This window comes from Harpia harpyja, chromosome 17 (assembly GCF_026419915.1).
Source record: "Harpia harpyja isolate bHarHar1 chromosome 17, bHarHar1 primary haplotype, whole genome shotgun sequence".
NCBI classification, from domain to species: Eukaryota; Metazoa; Chordata; class Aves; order Accipitriformes; family Accipitridae; genus Harpia; species Harpia harpyja.
Window position 1 is genome coordinate 14526237 of NC_068956.1, and position 10781 is coordinate 14537017.

Below are 10781 nucleotides of genomic sequence, written 5' to 3' on the forward strand. Positions count from 1 at the left end.
CTACACTAACAAGGCCATGTAACTATAAATACCTGTAAATTCACCAGAAATACATTTACTACTTGCATTATTTGTCTAAATGTTAGCAGTTAAATATTGTCCAGGTTTTCTGTTGTCCATCCTAACTTCATTTTTATGACCTGCTAAATATACTCAGTTCTTTAATAACAACAGTAATTATGCTGAATTGTCATTGTTTAAGGAAAACATTTGGGTTTCTTTAGGACATTTATTGGACTTTGATTTACATCAGCTTCACATGATTTCTATGAACTTTCACTGGAAACTTTTGCTATTTTCTTCATATTATTCTGTCCATAACCTTCATGCCCCATCCCTGGAAGTGTTCAAGGTCAGGTTGGACAGGCCTTTGCGCTACCTGATCTAGTGAAAGATGTTTCCAACCCAAACCGTTCTATGATTCTGTGATTCGTTTGTTTCCTTTTTTGTCAGATTTTCTCACGTCATTTGGATGCTTTCCCTGATATTGCTATGGTATCACAAGTTTTTCAGTAAGAACATTTCAAAGTATGCCCTATCAAATTTATTGACATTCTAGTGTTGTCATTTATTCATTTTGCTTTATTCATTCTGTTGTTGTGGCAATCACCATTACAGAAAAACAGGTTTTCTTATAGTATTTTCCCAGCTAGTTTTCATTTACAAGCCATTAAAATTGAAACTGACGTTTTCAATTCAGATCTAAAAATGACTTTTTTTTATATTCAGTAAGCTTTTCTTGGATATCAAAATTTCAAAAAGCAAACAGTATGAATAGATTTGTTCTTCAGAATAGACCTATTTTGAACCAAACAGTGAAACGTTGGAGGGTTTGATTGACACTATTGCATTTTTTAAAATTCAACCAGAACTTGCAAATATAATATCTGAGAACTCAAATTATTTTTGTGACTATTTCCTTGCTCTGTTCAAAAACTGTAGATGAGTAAAAGCTGCACTTAACACAACTTCTCAGCTGTCTTGCTTTGCACCACTATTCCTGTATAAAATGTTAACAGGAATAGTAATACAACTGTACTGAGAACTCTCTTTGTAATGCTGTAGGTTTGCATTTAATTTTTTAAGTAGTGCCTGAGCATGTGTTTGACCATTCAAACATTCAACTGTACACTTTTAAGCAGTAAAAATTTTTTATAGACCCTTCAAAATATTTCTAATGTTGTTGGTTTAAATAAAAAGAAAAAAATGCTGTATGAGAAACAAAGACAAGTACACAGTCTCCTCAAACACTACAAATAGGAAAATCGCAAACCTTTTCTATGACCACCTTTTCTTAAAATAATCTTGAAGCATGGCCTGAAGGTCGACAAAATCTAAGTTTCATTTCTCAGACTAAAGTGTTCCATTTGTGTGTCAAGAGCGCTCCATATAAACAGCACCATAAAGTTAGTGACTTAATATTTAAATCTGGGAAAGGACAGATTGATTACCCTAGAAAACCTGAACTAGTGTCTCAGTCCATACAGTTACAGTGACCACAACAGTGTTCTGCACAGGGTCTTTGAGAACAGAGCTTAGAAGTTAAAAATAACGTGGGGTTTTTTCACAGTTAATCAATGCCTGGCAATTTTGTACTATTATTGTTTAGGATATGATACAACCAAAAATGTGATTCACTTTTTATAAACAAAGAGGAAGAGAGACTATACGCTTCAAAGAGCTTCTGAGCTCATGGTCAAAAAAAAAAAAAAGCAGCTTGTATAAGGAGAGTCTTAGAGGCTATAGGAGAGGCTCAGAGGCTTTTGCTTCTATCACAGAAATAACATTTTTGTAAAAAAAAATTACATTTTGCAATTCCAACCCCACGTTGGCAGCATGTAGTATAGAGGATAAAAAAAATAGTGGTGTCATGCAAATAACAGCGCATTCTTAGTGTGTTACAGTTCTTGGAGATATGTACTTCTGTGGTTGCATCCCTAGTCTGTAAATATTTAGACCCATAGTTAGCATGCTGTATTTCACTTAAATTAGGATGCCAGCAGACATTAAATATGCACTTCTCAGAGATCATAATTTTGAAGTACCAGCTAAGTCATGGAAGCACTTAACTTAAAGGGATGAGGTCTGATCGTAAATGTTCACATCTGAGCCAGGTGATTAGGCTTCTCTAGTCAGGTAAGAGTCATAGGTATCTGTGGGGACAGTTCAGTTCATCTTCTGGAGCTCTTCAGAGACGCTTAATGTCTTCTTATTAAAGATGGAAGGGACTTCTGTGATCTGAAGCACTCTGATTAAGAGCCATGATTTTTTGGCAGTGCAATGTCTAAGATCAATGCCTAACGTAAGAGGTCTGAACAAAGCCCTAAATCCTTAAAATGCAGTTATCAATGTGCTCTACTACAATGATTAAAAATATTATTGGAATCATAGTTTTGGAAACTGCACTGTAAGCATACTTTTTTTTTCCCCTAAGCAAGGGCATGCCACAATGTAATTACTCTCTGTGGTCTGTTATCAGGTGGTTTATAGCTTAAGCTAAATGATTAGAATAAAAAAAAAGCTATCAAAATTGTTGGCTTACTAAATACAAAGGTGTCTTGAAACAAACATAAATGCAGAAGGGATCTGCAAACAGCAAGGTATGCAGCAAAGTAAGCAATAGAGTTATAAAAGGAGATGAGGGAAAGGAAGCTAATCACAGTGCACATGACATTATTTCTTGCTCTCAGGTGCTGAAGTTGCCAGAGGGATAATACTGATACGGGAGGTGAAGTGGGCTCCGAGACACATTTATCTTTGTAAATTGTCCAAAGCAGGGAAATAGATAGGTATTGAATTATGTTCACAAAAGTGATAGTGATAGCTGCTGCTGGGACAGAGGTCATATATTTTACTTATTGTTCTTTGCCTGTTTATACTTTGGCTAATGCTCACTGAACTGCAGAACAGAATACACTTGTAGCTGAGAAAATAAGTAGGAGCATGAGAAGTGAGAAGAAAAGAGAAGTGCAATGCTTTTTGGTTTTATGCACTACAGAGAATGTCATTGCTTTCTAGATGACATCCTCAAAAACTTTCTCGAATATTTTGTCCTGTGGCTTTCAATGAATGCATCACCTCGAGGTGTCAAAGGGCATATGCTGTGCATCCCTCAAGGCCTAGCTAGGAGACCTTTACCCAAACCCATCATCTTCCTCAAAGTGGCTTTGTTGCTATATTGTCTAGCCTCAGGACAAAGAAATAAAGGATGCTTTATGTAAAATGTGGTATTCAGTTACCTGTATATATGAAATAATAAATTTTTCATCTAAATATGTAAAGTGGCTGTATACAGACAGTTGAACCCAGTGCTGCTAGGTGGAATGAGATGACTCCCAGCAGCTTAGCATTCATGATAGTCAATGTATTGCAACAAGTCTTGTTTGCTGGCTGGACACTAGGAAGTTGCAACCAGTGCTACTAAACAGATGTTAGCATCTCTGAAATTCAGAAAGAAGTAGTTGATAATTCTTCGGAAGTATTAAAAATAATATCCTGATTAAATTGAGAGTCCTAAATAATCATAGAAAAGAAGATAAAAACTGGATAGAACCTCAGGAAATTTACAAGTAAATTTGGAGATCCACATTGATGTGAAAGTGCTATTCAATACAAAGATAAAACGAGGCTTGAACCTAACTATGACACTTTCTTAAGAGTTTGCAAGCTGGATGAAGTAGAGCTGACCTTGGAGTTGAGCTGCACCGTAAGTGGAAGTAGGCATGATTTTCTTTCACATTTGTGTAGCCTTTGCTGCCAACTTTAATTTTATAAGAGACATCCTTCCTATGCAAATTCAGATTGTCTTAGCAAGGGTTAATCTTGCATCTACTTATTATATTCCCAAGTTTTTCTTCCTGTTTCTACTCACAGCCTAATTTCCCACCAGGCACTTGGTTGTCCCGTGAAGTCTCAAAGTTGACTCTTCAGCCTTAGCATATTCACAAACTCCTCTGAATTATCAGTTTCTTTTCATAACCTCAGGTTAAAGGCATATATTCATTTGTATATGAAATACAGTATTAATCCATTGCATCATAATTAGCTATCCCAAAATTAATTGGAAATGGCTAAATGGCGTCATATCAAGCATGTAAAAAATAATCTGAGTTTCTTATTTTACTGTGTCCCATCACTGCTAGATAAAGATTAAAACATTGCTTAAAACGCCATCCGCTATATAACAAATTTCCAGAGAGTTTTGGTTCTTATGGAATTCTGGGTAATTTTATTTACTCTCTCTCTCATCCTGCGTGTTGTTCTGGGTCCAGGTCTGTCCACCTCTGCCTGACAAACCACGCAGCTTTCCACAGATGTAATCTAGGAAAGCAGAGAAGCCCAATGTACCTGCACCTAGCTGCATGCTTCTTGCACAAGCGTTTGTGCAACAGGAGGTAGGGAACAGTAAACTTTCTGTCTCAAAACAGTGGCACAGGCAGGGTTAGGTTATACTCCAGAGTAGGCTGGTCGAAGCACTTGCGGAGACATGAGTGCCAACATTTGCCTGATTCAGCCTTAGCTGGAATTTAAGTGGTCTAGGTGCCCAGGTGTGGGCATGTTGTTTTTTCACATTTCTGTATATGAACTGACCTCAATTAGATTACTCTTGGGTGGCAAAAGAGGGATCAAAACCAAAAGCTCTGTTAAACTTTTATATTAGAAAAATCATGTGAAGTCAATAACCATAATACTACTTAGAGCAAAAAGGGCGCTGCTTTGCATTGATGTCACCTGAGATCTAAACCTTCCTTCTTTTTCTTCTTTTGTTTTTGTTTGAATCAGAAGGTTCTTGGATTCTTCCTTTAATTATATCCTTTATAATTTTATTTCCTATTTAGAACTCAGCAACAAAATTATTCAAAGCTTCCAAAATATAAATTTACTTTTCCAAAATACCTATGCCCCTTTGACATGGTGTATGCATAATATGTGAATGTTTGGTTTTAATGCAAAATTGCCTGCTCCTTGTATATAATTAAAAAATTAAAGTAGTTATAAAAACTAAGGCTAGAAACAGCAGTTAACTTGCAAACAGAAACACAACTGTTTGCCAGAAATGTCCATCTATTATGCAAGCACCTGGGGAGACCCGAGGCCGACCCCTGGGGTTTTGGAGTCGGGGATACAGAGGATCCGAGGCTCGCTATACTCCAACTGAAAAAGAGATATTGGCAGCATATGAAGGAGTTCGAGCCGCCTCAGAAGTGGTTGGTACTGAAACACAGCTCCTCTTAGCACCCTGACTGCCAGTGCTGGGCTGGATGTTCAAAGGGAGGGTCTCCTCTACACATCACGCGACTGATGCCACGTGGAGTAAGTGGATTGCACTGATCACACAACGGGCTTGCATAGGAAACCCCAGTCGCCCAGGAATTGTGAAACTGATCACGGACTGGCCAGAAGGCAAAGATTTTGGAATGTCACCAGAGGAGGAGGTGACACGGGCTGAAGAGGCCCCGCTGTATAATAAACTGCCAGAAAATGAGAGGCAATATGCCCTGTTCACTGATGGGTCCTGTCGCATTGTGGGAAAACATCAGAGGTGGAAGGCTGCTGTATGGAGTCCTACACGACTAGTCGCAGAAACTGCTGAAGGAGAAGGTGAATCGAGTCAGTTTGCAGAGGTGAAAGCCATCCAGCTAGCGTTAGACATTGCTGAAAGAGAGAAGTGGCCAGTGCTCTATCTCTATACTGACTCATGGATGGTGGCAAATGCCCTGTGGGGGTGGCTACAGCAATGGAAGAAGAGCAACTGGCAGCGCAGAGGTAAACCCATCTGGGCGGCCGCACTGTGGCAAGATATTGCTGTTCGGATAGAGAAGCTAGTGGTAAAAGTACGTCATGTAGATGCTCATGTACCCAAGAGTCGGGCCACTGAAGAACATCAAAACAACCAGCAGGCAGATCTAGGCCACCAAGATTGAAGTGTCTCAGGTGGACCTGGACTGGCAACGTAGGGGTGAGCTATTTATGGCTCAGTGGGCCCATGATACCTCGGGCCATCAGGGAAGAGATGCAACATATAGATGGGCTCGTGATTGAGGGGTGGACTTGACTGTGGACACTATCGCACAGGTTATCCATGAATGTGAAACGTGCTGCAATTAAGCAAGCCAAGCGGCTAAAACCCCTGTCGCATGGAGGGCGATGGCTGAACTATAAGCAGTGGGAGACCTGGCAGATTGACTATATCACACTCCCACAAACTCGCCAAGGCAAGCGCTATGTGCTCACGATGGTGGAAGCAACCACTGGATGGCTGGAAACATACCCTGTGTCCCACGCCACTGCCCAGAACACTATCCTTGGCCTTGAAGAGAAACTTTTATGGCAACACGGCACCCCAGAAAGAATCGAGTTGGACAACGGGACTCACTTCTGAAACAACCTCATAGACACCTGGGCCAAAGAACATGGCATTGAGTGGGTATATCACATCCCTTATCACGCACCAGCCTCCGGAAAAATCGAACGATACAATGGACTGCTGAAAACTACATTGAGAGCAATGGGGGATGGAACTTTCAAACATTGGGATACACATTTAACAAAAGCCACCTGGTTAGTTAATACTAGATGATCCGCCAATCAGGCTGGCCCCGCCCAACCAAGACTTCCACATACTGTAGAAGGGGATAAAGTCCCTGTAGTGCGCATGAGGAGTATGTTAGGAAAGGCAGTCTGGGTTAGTCCACCCTCAAGCAGAGACAAACCCATCCAAGGGGTTGTTTTTGCTCAGGGACCTGGGTACACCTGGTGGGTGATGCAGAAGGATGGGGAAGTTCGATGTGTACCTCAGGGAGATTTGATTTTGGGAGAGAATAGCCAGTGAATTAGGCTGTATGATATTTAACTGCTAAATAACCCGCCAATGTATGTCATTGTATCTATAGTGTCTATATGCCATATCAAGGGTATTACTGTAAGAATTACCCAAATGACTGAAGGACGGACTTTGAAACTGAGCCAAGTACAACAGTGATAGAACTTGAACTGGTGCCCAGCAATTTCCTCAAGATCAGCCTCTTCGACCTGCAGGCCAAGGGTGTGGGTTGCACCAAATGTACCAGCCACGAGTTCCAGAGGCAGCACACAACAACCTAACACCTCACACCATCTCTCTTATCCTGAAGAACTGTTACAACAGATGGAGCCCCAAAGTCGTGGACTAAATAAAATTGATGGACACATTGGAGGGATAGCCAATCGACTAAGGGAATACTATTTGTGTGTGTGTGGGGGGGGGAAGGGTGTCCATATACATATATATATATAAGACAAGGAAAGTGGTAGTGGTTGATTGGAAAATGTAAGATCTGGGCATGATGTAGATGGTATAGAATAAGGGGTGGATAATGTCCTGGGTTCAGCTGGGATAGAGTTAATTTTTACAGGAACCTGGGAGGTGGGGGGGCATAGTCGGGGCAGCTGACCTGAACTAGCCAAGGAGCTATTCCATACCATGTGACATCATGCTCAGTATATAAACGGGGAGCGGGCCGGGGGGGAAGGCTCTGGACTTTCGGTGGGGGAAGTGGCGGAGCGTCGGGTTCCCAGTGGTGAGCAGTTGCACTGTGCATCAGTCTTTTTGTATATTCTTTCATTAGTACCGTTGTTGTTGTTGTAACCTTTTTTTTTGTGTTGTCCCAGTAAACTGCCCTTGTCTCAACCCTCGAGGTTCCAGTTTTTTTCCTTTTCTCTCCTCCATCTCCTCCCTATCCCACCGGAGGGGGCGGGAGGAGTGAGCAAGCGGCTGCGTGGTCCTTTGTTACCGGCTGGGCTGAAACCACGACAGTCCTTAAATTTGTTAAGACAGAATATAAGGAATTTGTATTGCCTAATAGTTAATATCTTATCTACGCATGAATGATTTTCTTGTTGAAAATAGGTATGTCTGTGAAAAATCAATTTTCCTAAAAATTTATTAAAAACTGCATGTGCAAATATGGAACTTCTTGTGGGTGGATAGTAGTTTTCTAGTTTCAACCAGATATATAACTTTACATTGCTACCAAGCTTTCATCTAAACATCCTTTTGGTCTTTTTGTGTCATCATAAAATATAGTACTATAGCAAAATAGTTCTTCAAGTTTTTGTCAGTTTTGAAACAACTCTTATCTTTCCCTCTGCTGTGTGTTGACATTCTTGGCTGCGCTTTGCAGATCATGTTTTACAGTGTTCTCTGTCTTTATATTTAATGGATCCAATTTTCTCACTGGATAAGATAATTTTAAATAATAACTTTTGATTTATACAGTGCCGTTTGAGGAAAACAGCTATCAAGAGGAAGATTTACTTTGCCTGTTTTCTGATTTTAAGAGTTTGGGGCAAAACAGTGTTTATGTCTTCAATTAATATTTCCAGAAATTAAATTAGTTCATTAATTGTTAAACCCTCCTCAATCTTCATCGCTGGGTGTGTGGTATAAGGGGAATGTAAGGAGGAGACAGGAGGCCTGCATTATTGCTGCGTAGCAGAGTGAAAGTGTGCTGTTGAAAATGGCTTAGTTACCTGTTTGAATTAAAACCAAATTATTATCCCATGGTGTGGCAAAGTAGTGTTTTTCCATAATTTATAGAGAACAAGACAGATAAGCACGTGTGTGGCAAATTTAGCTGTGTGGTAAAAAAAATTAGTATCGTGTGCGTGGATTAGCTGTGAAGGGTCCATGAGTTAGGCAGTTCTGCAGTAGAAATGCTAAGGCGTGAAGGAAGATGCCCTGCGGTGGTAAAAGTAAGCAAAGACCAAAGTAGAATCCTCCACCTTTTGAAAGGTGCAGTTCTATCCAGATGATGTATGACAGTAAAATCTACTCCAGGTGTTGCCGATTGGTTCTGAATTGACCAAGCATTATAGAACTGAAATTTTAGACTCTGTGTTTTGTATGAAATACTTGAATGCCATAGATCAGCACAGCTGCATTAGATCCAGTGAAGTTATTCAACTTAAAAGCTGTCAAGGGACCAATATTCTTTCATTGTCCCAGTTCTAAAGTCCCCTTAAAGCATGTCATTTAAGGATAATAAATGCCAGGTCATTGTTTCCCAAGAAGCCCAGAAGAGGCTCATATTTGTACCTTTGGGTCTGGATACTTGTCTTAGTAGTAAACTGCTTTCAAGGTGTCAGATGAAGCCAGTGTTTCACATTTGGCTGATCAAAAAGGGCTAAGTTACACCAAATTCTCCCGAAAGGAAGTATGACCCCATATTGAAAGCAGCAAAAAGATGGTCAAGAAACCCACAAGTAGAGATTTGCCATGCAAACATTCAATTTAAACCTCAGCAGATTTTAATTTATTACTCACTATTCGATAAAGAAAAAGCCAGAGTGAAGCCACAAGCCTGCTAGGCACTGATTTGGACATGGGATATTAAACAACAGAAAGTGAAGGGAAGATATACCCCTGAGACATGATGGCTGCTCAGCTTCTTAAGTGAATCAGAGCAAACTAAATTTCATCACTGAAATTTAACATTACTACATGCCCTTTATAAATGAAATAAATAGTGAAACTTGTATGGAATATGAAAAATAAGAGGTCACCACTTTAATTAAAGGGGATTTTCTAAAAGATGAGAAGGCCGTCTAAACTAAACTGGTATAAATTCTGGGCTGTTTAACAGATTGAGAAAACATTATTTACTACAGACTGAAACCTTCAAGTTACACAAACTGTTTTTATGTTCACCTAAAATGACAATTTGAAGATGAGTCCTTAACTAGACATGGAAAGATATAAAAGACCTGGTTTCTTGTGTTTTATACTAACTGCAAAGTAGCAAGTTTATTCATGTTGGTAAACAGCACAGACTTTCTAGTCCTTGATTCTGAGAAACTCCGGCTAAAATATTCCTTTGTCAAACAGCCTCATTAGTTCTGTTATCAGTTGTAGTTGCTGGTGTTGTGTTCATCCCTAGAGGTGTCTGTCATTGATCCGAGCCCCCAGTTCTATGTTAAGTATTTAACAGAACAAAAAGTATCCTGAAAACCTCTCACAGAAAAAGAGATTCAGTTAATCTCATATAAAACAAAAGATAAATATTAAGATGATGGTGTAGTTTGTTGTATACAGAAATATAGATACATGTGAGGAAGATGTTCATTTAATCACAACACCAGAAGCCTGCTACAGCTGATAATCACTGTGCCCTAAAATTAATCTCCAGATATGCTGGCTTTGAAATTCTGGCCATAAAGCATCTTTACAGGGATATTGTAGGGTGTCATTTTCTCATGACTTCTTCTGCCATCCTTAGGCTAAAAAATAATAGCTACATTTTCACTTTGAGGAGCCAGTGCACTCACAGGGTAATGTAACGACAAAAAAATTGCATACTGAGGTGCTATCTGTAGCGCTGTTTGCCATAAAATTAAAAAAAAGATTATCACTGGTCATGGAAAATAGATAAATGAGTTAGGAACTAGATTACCAGAGGTATCCCCAGAGTGGTGGCAGCGGGTGGCAGGAGGGATGAAGGAAGCGATGAATAGAAAGGAGAAGGCCTGGCAGTGACACCAATGCCATGAGTACATTTGGGGCACCCGTGGGAGCCTCCGCTGCAGAGACAGAAGCCTGGCTGGCTTCGCTTTTTTGTAGCCTGTTCGTCCTATTCTTCTTCAGCACTTACTCACAACAAATCTCACCTTAAGCCAGAACTGCTTGATTTCTGCAACATTTCCAATAAATAGACCACCAAACATCTGCTAACATTAGCATACGAATCTGAATAAACAGATTAGATGCAAATTCTGTCTGAGGTAGGGTGTAAGCTTGATTCCTA